General features: G+C 42.3%; 1 protein-coding gene across 10 annotated transcripts in view; it reads left to right on the plus strand.

The window, feature by feature from the left end:
• The window catches only part of LOC111650336 (pleckstrin homology domain-containing family A member 7-like), a 162,730-nt gene that overhangs the window by 32,606 nt on the left and 118,536 nt on the right, over nucleotides 1-11,588 (plus strand). Inside the window, exon 1 of one of the 10 annotated variants that reach the window (XM_023400210.2) lies at nucleotides 10,978-11,350. The exons of the other annotated variants lie outside the window; for them this stretch is intronic. The gene's annotated coding sequence lies outside the window, so the exon portion shown is untranslated. Of the gene's footprint in view, nucleotides 1-10,977; nucleotides 11,351-11,588 lie in introns of those variants that run through there. 10 annotated transcript variants of the gene reach the window in all.

An 11,588-nucleotide genomic window follows, 5' to 3' on the forward strand; every position in this document is an offset into this window, starting at 1 on the left:
CGCAAAGTTAACGGATTGCAAATGATATCATTTTCAGATGCTCTTATCTACAGCACATCAAAAAGGGCATGGTTTTCAGATCCCACTGCAGAGTCAATAAGCATTGTGAGAGCAAATTAATCTTCATCTTTTGTTTGATTGTCTCCATTGGTGTAAAGAGATAATATTCAGTGTCATGATTTTAATGTCTGCTTCCTATAAAGGGCAATTTTTCATGTTCCAGCTTCAGAAAGTATTCAGACACCCTCACTTTTTGCATAATTTATTGTGTTGTAGGTTTAATGTCTATATTAACCCATCCATCCCCTTAATGTCAATGTGAAAACATGTTTTTAGAAATTGAAATGTCTCATTTACAGAACTTGTGGTCAGGTGCATCCTGTTTGAATGAATGTTTGTATTTATCTACCACCTTTCATGCAAATAATGCAGCTCAAAGTGCTTTACAATGGGGAAATTAAATTGATTGGACATAGTTTAGTGAGGCACATAAGGTCCCACAATTCACACTGAATGTCAAGACAAGAACCAAACCATAAAGTCCAAGAGCTCTCTGCAGACCTCTTCGATAAAACTGTGGTGAGGCATATATCAGGGCAAGAGTATAAAATCATTTCTAAAGTTGTGAGTGTTCCCAGGAGAACAGTGGTCTCAATAACTGTGAAGTGGAAGAAGTTTGAAAATGCACAGAATGTTCCCAGAGTTGGCTGTCTGACCAAACTGAGTAAGTAACAAAGGATTGCAACTAACAGAGCTTCAGAGGTCCTCTGCACAGATGGGAGATCTTGCCTGAAGGATGACCATCTCAGGAGCTCTCCATCAGTCAGGCCTTTATGGTAGACTGGCAGCTAGACAGAAGCCACTTTGAATAAAAGGGATGACAACCAACTTGGAGTTTGCCAGACAGCATTTAAATGAAGAAGACACAAAAACTGAATCCTTTGCAGAGCTCCAAACACTGTCTGGCGAACACCCAACACTGCTCATCACCTGACTAACACCATCCATAAGGTGAAGCATGGTGGTAGCAGCATCATGGTATGGGAGACCTGAGACTCAGGCGATGGTTCACCTTTTCAGCATGACAATGACCTGAAGCACACAGCCAGGAAAATGATGGAGTGGTTTCAGGACAAGTCTCTGTCTGTCCTTGAGTGGCCCAGCCAAAGCCCAGGTTTAAACCCCATAAAACATCTGTGGAGAGGCCTGAAGAAGGCAGCTCACAGACACTTCCCAGCCAATGTGACAGAGCTTGAGAGGATCTGTCAGGAATAATGGGATAAACTGACCAGATCCAGGTGTGCAAAGCTTGTAGAAACTTCCCCAAAAAGACTTGAAACTGTAACTGCTGCCAAAGGAGCTTCCTCAAAGGACTGGATTAAGGGTCTGAATACTGAGAGATTTTAGTTTTTGATGTTAAATTAATTTGAAAAAATTTCCCAAAACATGTTTTCACTTTGTCATTACATGCTATTGAGTGTAGATTGATGGGAAAATGTAGTTTTATCTCTTTACAATTAAATCTTACACCAAAAAGTATGTGCTTAAAGTGAAGGGCCTGAATAGTTTCTGAAACCACTATAGAATAATACAACAGAATAAAATCCACTCCAGTCTAATTTAAGTAATTTTATTAGAATTACAGTAGCAAGAAATAGAGTTTTCAATTACCCTAGCAGAATGACTAGAATAATTATGCAAGTAAAATACATTTTAGAAATAGGTGTCTCGATACAGTGAGTGTTTGAAGGGATTTTTTTTCCTTCCAAGATAAGATCACATTATAAGTAATAGAGGGGAGGAATGAGCCGATGGAAATGATTTCAGCGCTTGAATAGATTAGATTCAACGTCGATGGAGGGAGCAGAAAATGAACCTGCTGCCCTGTCTGCATCAGAACTGCAGGCTTACAGACACACAGCTGCCCCAAATAAGCAAATGCTGTCTGATAGGGATGTGTGACCCGGGCAATACTACAGATTATTATTTATTATTATAAACTCTGCACATCTCCAGTTCCATCAAATTCATTAATTTTTTGATTAGTCATTAAAATAATTTGTTCCTCAATGAAAGCTTCATTTAAACAGTTGAAATAGGCCGTTTGTGGCCACCATGTGTCTAGGATTTGAAAATTTCTTTGGACACCTCACTGTTGTACAAATAAGACACACAGCAGTACATGCTGCTATCACCCAAACCGTGTCAGTTGGGTTTTGACTGATAGAACATCAAAACTGTATTTTACTGGTCAGTTTTGTACCTGTTCACTAAATCTCAACTTAGAAAGAGCACATACTCCGGCTCACCTGGTAGAGCTCATACCATTTAGGCTCAGTCCTTAATGCAGCAGCCGGGTTCCAATCTAACCTGGGCCTTCATCCCCTCCCTCTCTCTCCCCCAACTTTCCTGTCTCTCTCTCACTCTCCCTATCACAATAAAGGCAAAAATGTCCCAAAAAGTAACTTAAAGAAATGGCAAAAACTCCCAAATCCCATTGAGACTTGCTATTGTTGGTTGACAAGGCAGAGATACCAAAGCTGACAGCTGAGATTACCCAATCATTAACTAATTATTAGCATCCCTAGTTTTGTTCATACATCTGACACATATTTATACAAAAAGTGACAGAATTGATGCCACTTTCGTGCCTCTGCGCCGTTGACAGCCAGGGCCAGAGGTATTATGTTTTCGAGTTGTCCGTATGTACGTACCATTCTCACAAACGCAATATCTTAGTAAAGTCTTAAGGGAATTTCTTTAAATTTTGCACATGCATTGACTTGGACTCAAGGATGAACTGATTAGATTATGGTGGTCAAAGGTCAAAGGCGCAGTGGCCTCACAAAATATGGTTATGGCCTAGTGAACGCGGCATCTCGGGAACTCAACTAAGGAATTCCTTTACATTCGGCACAAATGTCCACTGGGAGTGAAGGATGAACTGATTAGATTTGGTGGTCAAAGGTCAAAGGTCAAGGTCAGTGTGACCAAACAAAACACTTTATTATAATGTAATGTCACACAAATGTTTAATATTTCATATGACTCTGGATAAACAGGGATGTAATCTGAAACTAGTCTGAGTGGGGGTGGGGTGGGGGGGCATACAACCACGAGGGGGTAATTCTAGTTTTTTCTTTGTTAAAAAGAGGTGGTGTAGTGATTAGAGAGCTACTTCTTCACCAACAGCAGTAGTTTTGTCCACCGACAGCTTCTCTACAAGTTCTCACACAAGGATCAATGTGGCGTTATGTTTCCACTTTCCTATTTCTGAAACACAGTATTATAGCTGCAGGAACTGAGCGAGCTGTCGAGGGGTTTGGGGTTTAGGAATTGATCAGAATCTCGTGGTGCCGTTAGCGACCTTTCGCTCCAAACCCAGACCAATCAGTCAAGCTCTGAGTGACAGCTGGGTTTCAGAAGAAAAAAGAAAAAACGCCTTGACGCACAGAAGTTCAAACGCAAATACAGTCACTCAAGTTTCTGTGTGTGATGAAAATTCTTCAGTAAAAAGCATTTTTTTGCCAGGATACAGTGAACTCTCCAGTCTGTCTGTGTGGCTGTAAAAACTCCTGAACCTGAGCCACTTTGTAGAGCAGGAATGCTTAAGTGCTTTGATTATTATAAGAGGAGAGTCCTGCCATTTCTCTCCTTTGTGTATTAGATTCTGAGTGCATAAAGGGATGTGTGTTATTTTTGGTGTGAAGTATTGTGCTGTGTGCTGGAGCGGAGAAATATGATGCACATTAGTCTGCTATTGTGCCAGCAGCTGATCTCATTATGACGGTCCACACCTAATAAGCTACACCCATTCAAACCTTCACACATACATTCCTACATTTGCAGTGTCGGTGATGCAATTATCCTTTGTATCTGTTAACGTGTCCCACAGGTTGATAGGTTGCTGTTCATATTCTATTCCCCTTGTTGTATCTCATCACTGTTTACTGCTGCGACGCCCCAATTTTCTCAACAGAACAGAATCATTACAGTCTCATTCTGTCTTTGTGGACCACGCATGCCTCGCATACCAATAGAGATGTTCACTGTGTGTGTGAGTGAGGAGCTTGTTGTCAGTTTTGCCAATCAAATATGATAAAGCAACAGAGAAACGTTATCAATAGAGGCAATAAAACTTGAAAAAAGTGCTAACAGCTAAGCTACATTTCCTTTTCATCTCGAGCTGAACAGATGGTTTTTATATTAAGAGTGCTGTGTTAAAGGCCTGTGATTTTAATCATAACTGCTATTGTCAACAGTGTTAACAAGCATATAACAAATATTGTCCTGAAATGTTAAATTTTAAATCAGCGGTGTGCAAAGTAGGGTCCGGGGACCCTCAGGGGTCCTTGAGGGGGTTCCTGGGGAGTAGTTCACTTTCATAACACAATGAAAGAATGAATGGTTTCAAACACTTTCTGTAATGAAATATCTAAAAGCAGAACTCTTCTCAGCTGGGGGTCTGAGGTCTGAGAACCTCTGCTGAAAACGATCGTCACTGCCACTAGATGTCACACTAGACCACCAACATCTCAAACCTAAACAAACGCTTCGTCGGCCGCGCCTCCGGCCTTCGTTCTGACAGTCAGTAAAAACCTTAAAAACTTCTCGGATGTTTCCTTCTTCGTCGGAGGAACTTTTTAGCCGAAAACATGGATTCTTCAGTGGAAGAAAATCTTGAAGGTCGCTATCGCCTTGTGTGTCCCTGCGTCTTTATAAACATTGGGGAGAGCCAACGGCGTAACAGCAGGGACTCACATGCGCTAACATGAACACCTACATGCACACGCTGCCAGACCGGCTACCAAAACAAAGAACAGAGAAACTCGGATTACAACGCACACAGAGGGGGGTGTGACTTTGTTCAGGACGCCAGTACTCCGCTATGTGTGTGCTATGCACGCTGTGTGCTGCTGTATTATTGTTTAAAATCTCGTTTACAGAACCTTTAAACCCGCTCTTGAAAAATAGCAAAGTTTATTTTGAAGCACAGTTTCAATATTCTTTTCATGTAGCAACTATGCGATAACACTTACCTAACACCCTCAACATTTCAGCTCTACCTTACTCTGCTCCTTAACATGACAAATGTCGCTAACAGACAAGTTGTCTTGTTTCCCCTTAATATTCTTCTGTTGTTTGATTTGACGACGCTGTGATGAGCCTCAGGGTGTGACTCCTGTTGTTCAGCACCAAAGCGTGCCACGCTAATCAGATACAGGGAGACAAATCAAATCCAGCAAATCCAAATCTTTTGAAGAAACATGTCTTTGCATTTCTCTCTGCACTCTGGATCGGATCCAGCATATGAAGGATTTCTCCTAATTGTGGTGCCGTACTTTTAGCTGGTGAGATGGAGAGATGCGAGGCCTCAAGACACGATGAAAGGAAAGAGCTCAGAGGAGGTGTATTAATAGTAGGGCTGCGTCTTGTGTGTTGTGTGTGTGTGTGTGTGAGACTGAAGATTGAAGAATCTGGATCAAAAGGTCCCCTGGGATATTGACACATACACACACACACACATATGCACGCGCACACACAACACACATGGATACACACAAAAGTTATTGCGTCATTCGAGCCAGCAAAGCTTCTCCCAAGACAGTCGAGCACGTTCTTGAATTATATGAGGCAGATAATAGTCCATCCACTAGTGGAGTTCATCCAGCTTTTCTCAGTGACAACACATGTAGCCCTCCATCCTCAAACACACATACATGAGGATACATATCTCCTGTTTCCATAGCCCCTCTCCGGACTCATAAATATACTTTTTTTCCAATGATTTTTTTCTTTGCTATCTGTTCATTTTTCATCTAGAGACATGCAGCTCATGCTGGCCAGCTCAATGATTGATCAAATCCTCCTGAGAAAACTAATATGGAGTCCCACCAGGTGGTGACTGAGCACAGGCAAGGTGGAGGAAAGGAAGGAGCTTGAGAGTCTGTGTGAGATTGTGTCTCATTTTAGAAAAGGAGAGAGTGTGTGCACGGGAGAAAAAAAAAAGGCCTAAATGAAACTTGCTCTTGGCAACTTTTTACAATAGTAGTGGGAGTAATTGCTTAAATTTTGCAGAACCTAAGCAGAATTTCTGCTTTTTTAGCTGCTGGTGAGGGGATAGGTATAGGAGAGGTTTACTGAGTCTGTGTCTTAATGGATGATGTGCTCACTAGAGTTTTGTGTTGGAAATATTTTACAGTTTTTTTGTGATTTCTGAGGGAGAGACGGGCAAATAAATAATGTCAGGTCCTGGAGGCTTTTACTGCCAAAAACAGAGACTGGGCTGCAGAGTCAGATTTTAAAGCCAGAAATCTTAAGTTATCACTAAATCAATGGTATTGATCAACAATTAGGTCTGTTATGTTTGTGCTGGCGGGCAGTAGTTTGCCCTCAGAGAGAGATGGAGAGAAGGAAAGAGTGCAGGGGAGTCTATTTTTTTTAAAAGTATTTTTCAGAAATAAAGGCCCAGATGTGACCTTGACAGTGGACATAAGGAGGTGTGTGTGTGTGTGTGTGTGTGTGTGTGTGTGTGTGTGCATTTTAAAGGTGAGTGGCGGTGGAGGGATTTAGGCTGTAAAAGCGTGATAAGCTGAACCACAGGCCCAATCACACTCCTGCCATCTCACCCACTGACATAATGATTCAATACCGCTGTCAACTGTCTGCAAGACGACATCTGCTGAATGTGTGTGACGCATGTGCATGTATGTGTTTGTGTGTCCTTGTGCATTTATCTGTCATCTCTTTGCATGTGTGTGGATGGATGAAAGTGAACATTAATAGTCAGGCCGTGCAGAAGATTGTTTGTGTGTGGGTGGATTGGCGAGCAGGTGGAGTCAGTCCACCTGCCTCTTCAGACAGGGAGAGCAAAGGCAGAGACAGAAGAGGGTGGAGAAAGGGAAGGTAGCAGGGTCCCCTGTGTTTCCTAACCCTGATTAGATTGTGCTGGAATTAAATTTCACAACAAAAACAAACAGCGGGAGACGGGCAGGCCCAACACCCCCTCCTCTCCTCTCTACCTTCTTTTCATCCCTCCCCTCCCCTCTCCTTGCTTTTGCTTCTCAGCCACCTTCCTCTTTTTTTCCCTACCTGTTTTTCTCTTTTTGTGTTCTCACCACAGCAAAGGGGTATAATGTAACCAGCCAATTACACCTCTGATGATGATGATGATGATGTCCCTTCAGGCGATGCTCATAAATTCAAGTCTGTATGATGTCAGAGGTCATCAGGCATGGATGTTCGACTCCTCCCACACAGTATCTGGCAAACTGTGTCAGATGTAGAGCAGTTACCAGTTTAACCCTGTTAATACTTATACTAATGCTACTAACCAAAACATCTGGAGACCTTTGATCCAAAATTAAAAGTGCATAACTATAATATGAAGAAAACCAGCTACCAGAGAACTGATTTATCTTATTTAAAAAAAACAATTTCTGCAGTAACCCACAATTATTTTCATTACCAATGAATCTGCTTTTTATTTTCTTGATTAATTGATGAAAGCTCCATATTTTAAACTTTTCCTGTGTTTTATTTGAAGTGTTGATCCATAAGAAGATATATGTTTTGGTTTTAAGAAACAAAAAACATATCAAAGTAGTTTTACATCTCTTCTCTCGGGATTCTCTCTGGAGCTCTAGTAACAACAGATCAATGAGCCAATCAGAAGAGAGGAGGGTCTGAGCTTCTCTTCTGATTGGCTCACTGTTTTTTCATAGATTTCAGGTAAATACTCAGAGAAAGCAAATCCTGCAAGGTTGGATGGTGGGTCCAGGTGGGCGGGGCTTGGGGCATGGCTGAGAGCGGTGACTGCTTTGTTGTGACATCACAAAGTTACAGAAGTCCTGACGGCTGGTTTTAAGGCTCAGTTTCTGAATACAGGCTGTGTGCATTTCTCTGTGGACTGAAGTTTTGATACTTTCACAGTATTAATATAGAACCTAGACCTGCTTTATGATCAAAGAACACATGGACATCTACCTTTATACAACATGGGACCTTTAATGGTGATAAGATGACACTCTTAAGCTGCTTTTTTTTTTTTTTTTGTTCATGACAAAAGCAACTGTTTGTCAGTTTTACTTTTAAAAATATCAATTATCAAAATAGTTCCCGATAATCTTTTCTGCTATTGAAGCGATGTCTCCTTGCGACTCACCTCTATCACCCATACGTCAATAAGCCATGAATAGTTCAATGAGTGACCTTTAGATTGTTACATGTGAATATTTTTCAGAAGCCAAAGAGAAAAAACTGCTCACAGATACGTTAAAGTCAAAGAAAAGTCAGAAAAACTTTTGTTCCCGTTGATCACCTCGTGGCCTCCATGTTGGAAACTTTTTGTGTTCCTTGCTCGCCATATTGAGAAATCAATTGATATGATTGTTAATGTTACTTCTGTTGGACTCTCTGTGAAATATCTTGAGGGAAGATCCATCAGTGTGTTTTTATTGGATAAAATGAGTTGAATTCTGCCTGAGCTGGACACTTATGAAAGCTTCATGATGCTTTTTGATAATGACTAAAGGTTGTCTGGCAGGTGATGAATGCCATGACCAAACCTTCCCATGCTGTGTGGGTATTTTTTCCACAGCTGATTGGAAACAGTCTCTTGCAGATGTGACTGCCAGAGGCTTGTGAAATGAGCCCCTGCTCTCATTAGGCTGAGTGATTCTAACTTCACACGGGACAGTGATGCAAGATGATAGTAAGAGTGTCAACGCAGGGTGTAAGATCTCCTACATGAGTGAGCAGACATGCTCCAAAGGGAAAAGCTCAACCGGTAAACATTCACTTTTCCACTTATTATCTGGGAAGACTTCCTGTCACGCTTCTGCGCTAATTAACAACTTTTATCATCAAATTATCAGGGTTGGGAAACTAATCCAGTGGCTACATGGTTTTAGCTTTTCAAACCACTGCATCCCTGAGCGAGCCCTCTTTTTATATCAGATTACACGTCTGGGCTTTGACCTGCTCTGAGTGAAGCTGTCATTTTGCCAGCACCGCGGCCGTGTCACTCTCCGTTCCCCAGGTGCGGCAGAGTCGTCCTTGCAACAGGGTCACGGCGGTGCTTTGCTTAGTAGGGCACTGGAGTAGTCCAGCTCTCCGGGGAGACAGCACAGCTCTGTTTAGCTGCACAGAGGTGACCTCTCACCTGCAGGCCTCATGTGCTGATTGGGAGGTTTAAGTCAGGCTGTGAATAACCTGCTGTGGATGAAAACAGACCGACTGTGTCTGCTTTCAGCTCGCGTTTCTGTTTATCTGTCTGGCTTCTCTTCCCATCAGAGCTTCCTGTACTGCAGCTTCTCTGTCTCTTTAATTTGTTTTTTTTTTAGCTTTTTCCAGACGGGCTGCGTTTACATGCAATCAATAATGTTACTTATTAAATATTCTGTGCAACTTTTAGGCCTGAACAGTGTCAATATCATGATATTATTAGTAGCAAGATAGTATCTCTGTGGTATCAGTGTATGTCAGGACATGGCAAAGGCTTGCAAAATCACTTATAATGGTTATTTTCTGCAAGTGCAAAAAAGGCCAAAATTTAATTTGGCAATGCCTGGTTAATGATTATAACATAAAATACATGATATATAAATTAAACTGAAATGACAGTCCGTTTCTCAGTTTGCCATTTTTCTTGGCGTTAGTGAGAGAAATATATGTTGGGTGGAGAAAACAAGCAAACTGAAGACATGAGGCTTTGAGAAATTCTGGCGGCCATTTTTCAACAGTTTCCTACATTTTATACACAAAACGTTAAATTTATTAATTGGGAAAATAATTTCAGATGAATCACATGGAAGTAGTTGTTGCAGTTGTTGCAGCCTTAGTTATGAAGATATCAGATGAAACTCTTGACCAATACAAAACAAAACATGCTTGGTTGTTACAGACCCCGACAAAAATCACATCATCATTTTCATATTTTTTTTCAGTGAAAGTGAAAAAATGACCAATGTCACTAAAATCGTCACTTATATCCCAATCACGAATAACTGCCAGAATAATCGCAATATGATCTTTTTTTGCACATCGCTCAGCCCTTTTGATTAGTTTATCAGTTTATACTTGTACTCATTGTAAGATTGTGAAAACAGTATGGTTCTGTTATTGGGGCAGAAAGTTTCACATGATGAGCCCCAACCTTAGCGCCTGGGGTTATTAAGTTTTATCATCTGATCTGCATCTTCCTGATTGAACGAGTCTGTGTGACAGCGACTGTTAAATGCAGTTAAACATTGGCAGGTTTAAATGTTGATTCTGGCCTCAGTTTGCAAAACCAGAGTACTCAACATATTTTACTGTGATTATGTAACCACACCTGACTACAGTCATAATTGCCCTGGCAAAGGTAAGAGCATGTAAGGTGTTAACATTCAGCTCCTAATCTCTACTGTAATCGCATTGTTTGTGGTTACTGTGTAATTACTTCACTCTCAATCACTGCCCCCCCCTTTCCCCCCTCTCTCTCTCTCTCTCTCTCTCTCTCTCTCTCTCTCTCTCTCTCTCTCTCTCTCTCTCAAGTCAACTTTTATTTACTCTACACAGCCCAAAATCACAAAATTGCCTCAAGGGGCTCAACAATCTGTCATCAGCATACGACACCCTCTGTCCTTCGACCCCTGGAGTCGGACCAGGAAAAACTCCCCAAAAAACCCTTTAACGGGGGGAGGAAGAGCAACTGAGGAGAGATCCTCCTCGTGGACGCACAGACATGCGGTAGATGTCGTGCGTACAGAAGAGAGGACAGTATTGTCTCTGTCTCCCTTCCTCCTCTCAGCGGTGTGTATCCTGCCAGATTAGCATGAGGCGGGAAAAGGAATGCAGCTCCGCTCTGTTTACCTCTTCCTCGTTCTCTCTCACTCTTTCCTCTGATACTCTCACTCTCTCACTGCCACCTCCCGCGTCTCTCTCTCTCTCCCACTCTCTCTCTCTCTCTCTCTCTCTCTCTCTCTCTCTCTCTCTCTCTCTCTCTCTGTGAGTATGCTCAGTCATTCAGCTCCGTGCACCGCTGTTGTTTCGTGAGGCTGGAGAGCCGGTGGGGAGCCTGTGGTTGGGGAAATAAGCGCTTGTGCCGGCACTGGCTACCTCAGAGACAAACTAGACACAGAGGAGGGACGCCGGGACTGTGGATTTTCACCTGCTTGTGTCAAGAAGAGATGGATTTGTGGTGCCTGTGAACTTTGGAGAGAATATACTGCACGTGTAATAGACATAAACAGCTCCTATTTGGCATCAGGGGTTGCTGGAGGAGAGGAAGTCTCTGAAATCTGCTGCAAATCCTGAACACGGTCTGATGTAGATCTGCGCCCGAGAAGTCGGAACAACCCCTGGAAGTGTGAGTGAAATCACTGAGATGTAAGGTGGAGATACGCATGATTTAACAGGCAAAAGATAGAGCTCAGCAAGGTTAACCTCAAAGACATCTGTTCTACCTGATCACACCTGAGACGTGAGGGGGAAATGACTGGCTCGAGGCGGGATTAAAGGAGCAACCTGTGATGTCAGACTTCACCTGGGGCAGTTGTCTGAGACTCTGCTGAATAGCTGTGGTGGTGTTGAGGGGGAGGGAGGGA

This window comes from Seriola lalandi, unplaced genomic scaffold, assembly GCF_002814215.2.
Source record: "Seriola lalandi dorsalis isolate HSWRI2012SDOR001 ecotype SW California unplaced genomic scaffold, Sedor1 jcf7180002052274, whole genome shotgun sequence".
Classification (NCBI taxonomy): domain Eukaryota; kingdom Metazoa; phylum Chordata; class Actinopteri; order Carangiformes; family Carangidae; genus Seriola; species Seriola lalandi.